Raw genomic sequence first — 8,377 nt, 5'->3', positions numbered from 1 at the left:
AGTGGCATCAATCTAGAAACCCCAACACTCAAAATTACCTTAGTTTCAACTCAACTTTTGAACTGCACTCTAAAACTACCAACTGTACCCAAGCTAGCCCCAACTACACCATAGGTGTATTTCGTACTATCTAAGTGCACTTGGTAGTCTAAGAACTTAGTTTAGGCTTCTAGACAACATTTTGAGACTTCAATAGTGTCCTTAGGTACCTGGATAGGCCCCCTATCTCAACATGCCATAATTTGCATTCTGCATCTCCTAAGCTTCATTTTCTTCACTTAGGACACAATTCCCTACATTGTAACCTTCATTTTTCATATCCTAATCCATCATAATGTCAATTCCAACATCCTAGCTTCTTAGCATAGCAATTTGACAACCACCCCTCTTAGATTTAGCAAACATTCAACCCAGCTTCCCAATTATGCCATGAAACTACCAATTGCACCCAAACTAACCCCAAATACACCATCAATTAAATTGTTACTATTGGATATACTAGGTGCTATTAGAATGTAGTGGGCACTTGTATGACCATTTTAGCCCTTGAAACTATATTTTAGGACTAAAAAGCTACATTTAGGAACCTCTGAAGGTCCTCATTCTGCACATGACCCAAAATTGCATCTTGCACCCAAAATATCATTTTTCATCTTGGGACCTTTCCATATTGAATATCCACTCAGCATTATCATCATCTTGAGCCCCCTAAATGTCATTTTGAATCCCCAAAATCTTTGAACTTAGTCAAAAATCTAAACAAAGTATGAGTCTTAGAGTATCTCCTAGTGTTGATGGGTGATGGATCTTGAGTAGTCTTTTTATATTTTCTTATCATTTTATTTGGTCAAACTCTATCTATGTCTTGATATATTTTACCTTTTCTTCTTTATCAATTTGATATTTTTGTCTTTTATCACTTTTTGGTCAAGATCAAAGGCCATTATCATAAGGTTAAACTCCTAGACAAAATAATTTCTAAAGATTTAACCTAAGTTCAAAGCCTTGCATATATCTTTAGCATTAGCATCATCATAATCCTAGTATCCCTAAATGTCATTTTGACTTACCCTATTGGTATATACCCCTCATATTACATTGTTCAAAACCTTAACATCATTCTCACCATCAAACCCTATCAGCTTGTGTAGCAACCAAATTGTCTTCTTGATCACATATCCAAAGCATCATTACCAACCCTAGAATACCATCTCTTGCATAGTCCACCTTCCATGCATCAACTCCTAGCATCATTACCAAGTCTAAAATCCAACCCTAACCTTCATTTTTCATACTATAGGTTCATTTTCATCTCCTCTAGTCAACCTCCAAAACATCACTTTGCATTTGCATTTGCATGGTTTCCCTCGGACATTTGCATATTGCATATCAAAGCCCCACTTCATTTGGAATTTTCCTATCTTGCATAACATCCTTAACACTTAAAAAACCAAAAAACAATCATATCTTGCATACCCATATCCTAAGGATCAAGTTTTGACCCATTTTACCAACTACACCCCCATTTTACCAACTACACATTTTTGGGGTGCAAATGGTAGTCTCATAGCACACTTGGTGGTTTCAAAGTGTATTCAGTAATTAGGGGCTTCATTCTAGGTTCTAAAACCCTAATCTACACTTCCACACCTTCCATTACATCCCTAAACCTTTCAAAACACTCTAAAACACTCAAATAATTCACATTTTGCATTTTAGGCACGCTAAGAACTTTGTTTACCCATTGCATACCTCCTACTTACCAACTACTTACCTTCATGACCCCAATTCCACCAAGGGTGCACTTGGTACTATCTAAGCATAGTTGGTAGTTTAGGTGTGCACTTGGGAGGTAGAAAGTTTATTTAGGTTTTCCTCCACTTCATTTGCATCCTTAGGTATCATGCCAACACTCACTAGGACACAATCAACTCAGAGACCTGAAGAAATTTATCAACCTTTGTTTTTTGAGGTACTAAGACAACCAAAACCTCATCTAAGAAAAAATAAAAACATGAAAACCCAATAAACCTTTGATGAAGACCAAATCAAGGAATCACAACCTTTTCTTGCGAACCCCTTAAACATGTACTCACAAGATCACCAAAATCAGGAGATGATGCAACAAACCCTAAACAATGCACTTACTATGAGGTTTCCTTCAAACAATTCCCCTACACATGGGATGGTTCAATCGAGTCTTGACTTTGAAATTATATTTGTGCCGATACCACTCGGAGGTGGAAGTGTACCAACCATACCTAAGGATGAACAAACATACTCCTTTGACTTCAACAATAATATGAAAAACACACAAAAAAGGTATTGTACACCTTAGTGATGACTCTAACACTGGCTATGGCATCATTGTTGAAGAAATGGCTAGGGCATGTCAAGACAATTATTTTTGCAAGAACTTCAAACTTTTGGCAACCCAAGAAATTGTCAAATTCAACCCAAATGTGGAGGGACCTAAGTCCAAACATCCAACCACCACAATAATTGAAAACATACAAACCATGATCAATTTGGAATTAGATAAGGGAAAATAACCTTTGGAGTTTTCAAACACAATAATGGCACCCATAAAAACCCATTAAGAATCAACCATCAAAATCCTCCAAAGTACATTTGAACACATAAACATTAATCCCTTGTTTAACGAACCACAACCAATGAAGGGAAATAAGACTCTTCCTATGTATCCTAAGAGGACATTAAGACTTGATCTCAATCACATGGTCTAACAACAAGATGTGCCTAAAGGGACTTGTGCTCTAGTGATGCCAAACATACCTCCTTTGGAGATACTTGAACAAAGCATACCTTTGCTCCTAACCCTACCAAGTGTTATGACATCAAATGTTATGGAGCCTCCCACAAGTACACCATGTGAAACATCAACTACAACAATCCCTATTGATACACAAAGGAAAAGTCTTATTAACATTACACCTATTCCCAAAAGGAATGCATCTCATGGTCAAGTCAATATGATGTCCCAAGGAGAAACCTCTAATACACAAAGGTGTCAAAGCAGCAATACCAACATGGTGGTCAGTTCACAAGGACATAACCAACTACCCTAACAACATCAACTTGCAATAGTCCAACGACCTAATGTTTCCAACACACATTCAACCTATCAACAACAACATCAACCACAACAACAACAACCTCAAGTGGTGCAAGGATCCAACATCCCTAACACACAATCCAATATAAATCCACTTGACTTACATACAATGTATCAAAAAAAATTCCAACAACAACAAGCCATGTTTGCAAAACAACAAGAGAAACTTCCACAATAGTTGGAATACCAAATATGTCTTGAGAAAAAGAAGTGCATAACAACAACATTTATTACAACAAAAAAATTTTCCACAATGACCTCAAGAGATACCTTTTCAACAACAATCACATACATGGTCTCACATACAACCAACAAAGGTATCACAACAATAACCACACAAAATGGCATAACAATAACACATGGTATATCAATCATAGTCAATACCACAACAAGTGTCGCATCAAATACCACAAAAAGTATGCCAAAACATGTCATAATAGGGACTTCTCTATCTTCGCGGTACTAACATACATCCACCACCTAGTGACACATCACTAGACTCATCAGACACAAAAATGTTAGAACTAAGTAGACATAGTTCTCACCATAGAAAATAGTCTACTCATACGGATAAAAGACTCAAAGAGAAAGCTACCATGTGAAACCATAATGAAGAGCTATTGCAACAATTCAAAAAAATTTCCAAACAAGTTGAGACATTGGGAGTCCAAAAGAAATAGGCTCTATATACAAAAAAGGACCTACGTCCTAATCCATTTGACAAATGTATGTATATGCCTCCATTCCCAAAACACTTTGAGGCTCCAAGGTTTGAAAAATATTGAGGAAAAGTTAACCCTATTGACCAAATATAAGAATTTTGTGCCTCTTATACTGAACTGAGTGATGAGCCCACTTACCTCATGAGGTTGTTTCCCTATTCTCTAGGTGGGCATGCACTTGAATAGTACCACAAACTTCCTAGCACTGTCAAATCTGGGTCAGAGCTAGCAGAAAAGATCATCTCCCACTTTACCTTTAACATTAAAAATGAGGTGACACTTTCTAATTTGTTCTCAACTAAACAAAAAAAAAGAGAACCATTTATCACATTCTTACTACACTAGAGAAGCTTAATCAGTCAATGCTCACTAGAGATTCCTGAAGAATAACAAGTTAACTTGTGCATTGAAAACATAGTCCTATACTTAATGTACAAACTCAAAATCAAGAATCCAAGCACCACTTCTAAACTAATGAATAAAGGGGCTAGTACTGAAGATGCTCTTATCCATAAGGGGATCCTCAAGGTAAATAAGGAAAACACAAAACAGTGACTCATCTAATGACAAGGAATTTTTTTTCTCCAAAAACAAGAATGTTATTAATGATGGCATTGTAGATGCCCATACAATTAGCACAACACAATCTCAACTGACTCTTAAAGGTGCAAACCCTATGAATTCACAAATTCCCAATCAAACATCACCTCCACAACATAAAATGAAAACTTCTATGTGGGTTGGATGTCAAAGACATCTAAGAAAAAAAGATAGAAAATTCACACCGTTGGGGATACCTCTTGAAACTACACTTCAATAGTTACTCAATAATAAATTTTTAGAGTTACCCTTGATCAATGATGACCCATGACCCATTAACTAAAGAAGATTGGTGGGATGATAAAAAATTCTATGATTACCACCACACCAAAGGACATAATACCTCATCATGTTTTAAACTAAAGCACATAGTACAAGACCTCATTGATGATGGTAGAGTCATAGTTGATCCATCACTACTGGCATCCAACTCTAGTCACACTATCTTCAAAGATCCCTTGGGTAATCATGACAAAGAGAAACCCTCCAGTTCAAACTCAAACTCACATGGTAATGTGAATTACAGACACTGGATATGACTAGACCATTAACTATTTCAATGAGTTAGATTCCTGCATATCCACATTCACCTTAAAGGTTGAAGACCCTCATTGTATTATCACTACACATTGCACCAAGATCACTTTTCCTAGAGCCCCCTCTAGACCTATTGCTTCTATTAGACCTGCACCCCCCAATAGACCTACTACTCCTACCTCATCTAATTATAGCCTTATTGAACAACTTAGCAAGACCCCTACACAAATATCCATCTTCGAACTATGATGTGCACCTTCCCAACACCAAAAGATCTTGGTTCAAGCCCTTAAAGAGTTAGTAGTCCCAAATAACATCAATGTTTCCCAATTCCAAGCCATGGTTAGGAACCTATCTACATCACAATGTATCACATTTTCACCTCGAGATATTCCTAAGGACTAACCCAACCACAATGATCCTCTTTATCTCAAAATCTTTATCCAAAGTTAGACGTGTCCTAATAGATGGAGGAGTAGGGCTGAATATCTATACACTTAAAGTTGTCAAGAGTTTGGTTCATTCTAAGGATGATGTGGATCTATCTTGCAAAATCACAGTAAAAGCCTATGATGATTGTGAATTCTTCTCCAAGGCTGTCATCATATTACCTATTAGAGTTGGTCTAGCTACTAAAAACACATTATTCCATGTCCTAGATATTGAAATGAATTGCAACATGATACTAGGATGTCCTTGGCTTCATGCTATGAAAGTAGTGCCATCTACATATCATCAATGTCTAAAGTCTTCCTACAACAATGTGGAGTTTACCATCCCTAGTGGTCCAAATGCTTTCCATTTTTTTTAAAATCTAAGAGATGCTACTCCATACTAGGTCTTGTCAAACCATGTAACAAATTCACTCAAGTCCTCCAAGTATGTTGATCCTTCCACACTCATGCCCACATTCAAAGGGAAGCTCCAAATCTAAAGCCATGGTTGCAATGAGTACTCCATGTTACATGCCTTTCAAATTAGGAAACTTCCTTTATCTCCCAAGTTATATGATAAACCTCAACTTATATAGAACAAGCCTAAGTTTTCATTTCAAAAGAAACCTTTTGTGGCTTTCACTAGTGGAGGTGGCCTACATGATGAATATTTCTATGAAAATATCTCTACATGGATTAAAAAGGATAAAGTAGAATAAGAACTTACTCCTATATCCCCCAACAAGTATGGACCTAGATTCACTATCATGTAGAAAAAAGGATATGTCAGATGTAGTGGCCTAGGACTTCAAAAGAAAGGCATTGTTAAACCCATCACTACATCAGGATGACCTTGTAGCTTGGGACTTGGATTCTTACCATTCATTTTGGGTCTTCCTAATACTAAGTCATCCTTGTCAAAGGATGTGAATGCTTGAAATTATAACAAGGCATGAGAGAAAACCCAACATAAACCCTCCCAATCTATATCCAACATTGATAATCCTGATACCTCCCTTGATCTTGACCATTTGTTTGTTGAACCGAGTAGCCTACTTATGGGAGATAAACATGTAAATCCACCTATCACTCCAACAAATTCTTCACCTTGGATTGAAAAATTTTGGGATCCAAGTCCTCTTACTTCTGAACATGGTCTTGATGATATCACAAAAGTGTATATTGATATATATGTCTTTGACCAAAGCTTATTCAACACTGATGATGTCATTTCCCCAGCTTTACTTGAACTTATTGATTGGGACCAACAAGAACAACCAATATTTAACCAATTCAAAAATGATGATGCCATCGCAAAATTCTTTGAGCTCCATGACAATTTACCACAAGGTGATCACAAGTCTAGATTTTCCATTGATCTAAACATCATGGCATATTTTGGGGAGTCAAATCCATATTCTAGTCACAAAATTGAAAAAATAACAAAAAAAGACACAATTGGGTCTCTTGGAGAAAACTGAAAGGCACCATTAGACCATGAAAAAGTAAAAATAAAGATGTATCTGAGGGTGAAAAACTCTTTGAGGCACTTGAGGATGGAAGATTAGACACACCCCCATTGAAGGAAAGATAAGAATTACTTGTGGAAATGAAAGAAGAGATTAATATAGGAACTCTTGACAAACCCAAGGTCATACACTTTGCAGCCTCATTATCACTAGAGGAATAGGATAAATCTATCAAATTCTTTCTAGAGAGGTGGATCAATTTTGCATGGTCTTATGCTGACATGCCAGGATTATATTTTGAACTAGTCCTTCATCACTTACCACTAAAGCCAAGAGCAAAACTAGTAAAGAAAAAGTTGAGAAAAATGCATCCTCAAGTTGCCCTCTTTGTCAAAGCTAATTTGAATAAATTATTGGATGTCGGCTTCATAAGACCCATTGATTATACCAAGTGGATATCTAATCTAGTATCAATAAAAAAACACTCTGGGAGCATCTGGATTTTCACTGACTTCCATGAGCTTAAAAAGGCATGTCCCAAGGATGATTTTCCTTTACCAAATATAGATATCATTGTAGACATGACAATTGGGTATGTTATGTTGTCACTGATGGAAGGATTTTTTAGCTACAATAAAATAAGAATAGCACTTAATGATAAATAGAAAATAGCTTTTACATGCCCTTGGAGAACATACTATTGGAATGTTATGCCATTTGGTCTTTAAAATGTCAGGGAAAATTATCAAAGAGCAATGACTACCAACTTCCATGATTTCATACACATCCTAATGGAAGACTATGTTGATGACTTACCTTGTGAATCCTATAAAAGAAAATATCATTTGGGCATCCTAGATCAGATATTCAAAAGAATAGAAATCTATAAGCTTCATCTAAATCCAAAAAAGTGTGTATTTGGGGTTGTTTCTAGAAAACTCCTATGATACAATTTTTCTCATAGAGGCATTGAAGTGAATCTGAAGAAAGTAAAAGCAATAATTGATATGCCTCCTCCAAAAAATCTAAAAACATTAAGAGGACTACAAGGAAGATTACAATCTATCTACAAATTCATTGCACAACTGGTAGATAAGTGTCATTCCTTTCAAAATGTGGAATGTTGTGAATTCCTTATGGAGCAACTTTATATTCTCATATTCGAGCTCCCTCAATTTTAGTTTGTGTACAAACTTGTTGGTCCTAATTCTCCTTGGTATCAAGACATTTACAATTACCTACATGCCCAAATTCTACCACTCAACTTCTTGAAAAATTACCATTAAGTCTCTATCTATCAAGCTTCTAGATACATCATCATTGGTGACATCCTTTACAAGAGATCCTTTGACCAAACCCTTCTCAAATGCTTTGACTTGGAAGAAGCTAAAACTACCTTACATAAGGTTCATGAAGTTATATGTGGAGTTCATTTCAATGATCTATGTCTAGCTAAAAAACTCCTTGGAGCTAGAGATT

This window comes from Cupressus sempervirens, chromosome 7 (genome assembly GCF_028749045.1).
Source record: "Cupressus sempervirens isolate cs-2001-9-10 chromosome 7, ASM2874904v1, whole genome shotgun sequence".
NCBI classification, from domain to species: Eukaryota; Viridiplantae; Streptophyta; class Pinopsida; order Cupressales; family Cupressaceae; genus Cupressus; species Cupressus sempervirens.
The sequence above is the reverse complement of the archived record's forward strand: the minus strand, read 5'-3'. Positions refer to the sequence as shown.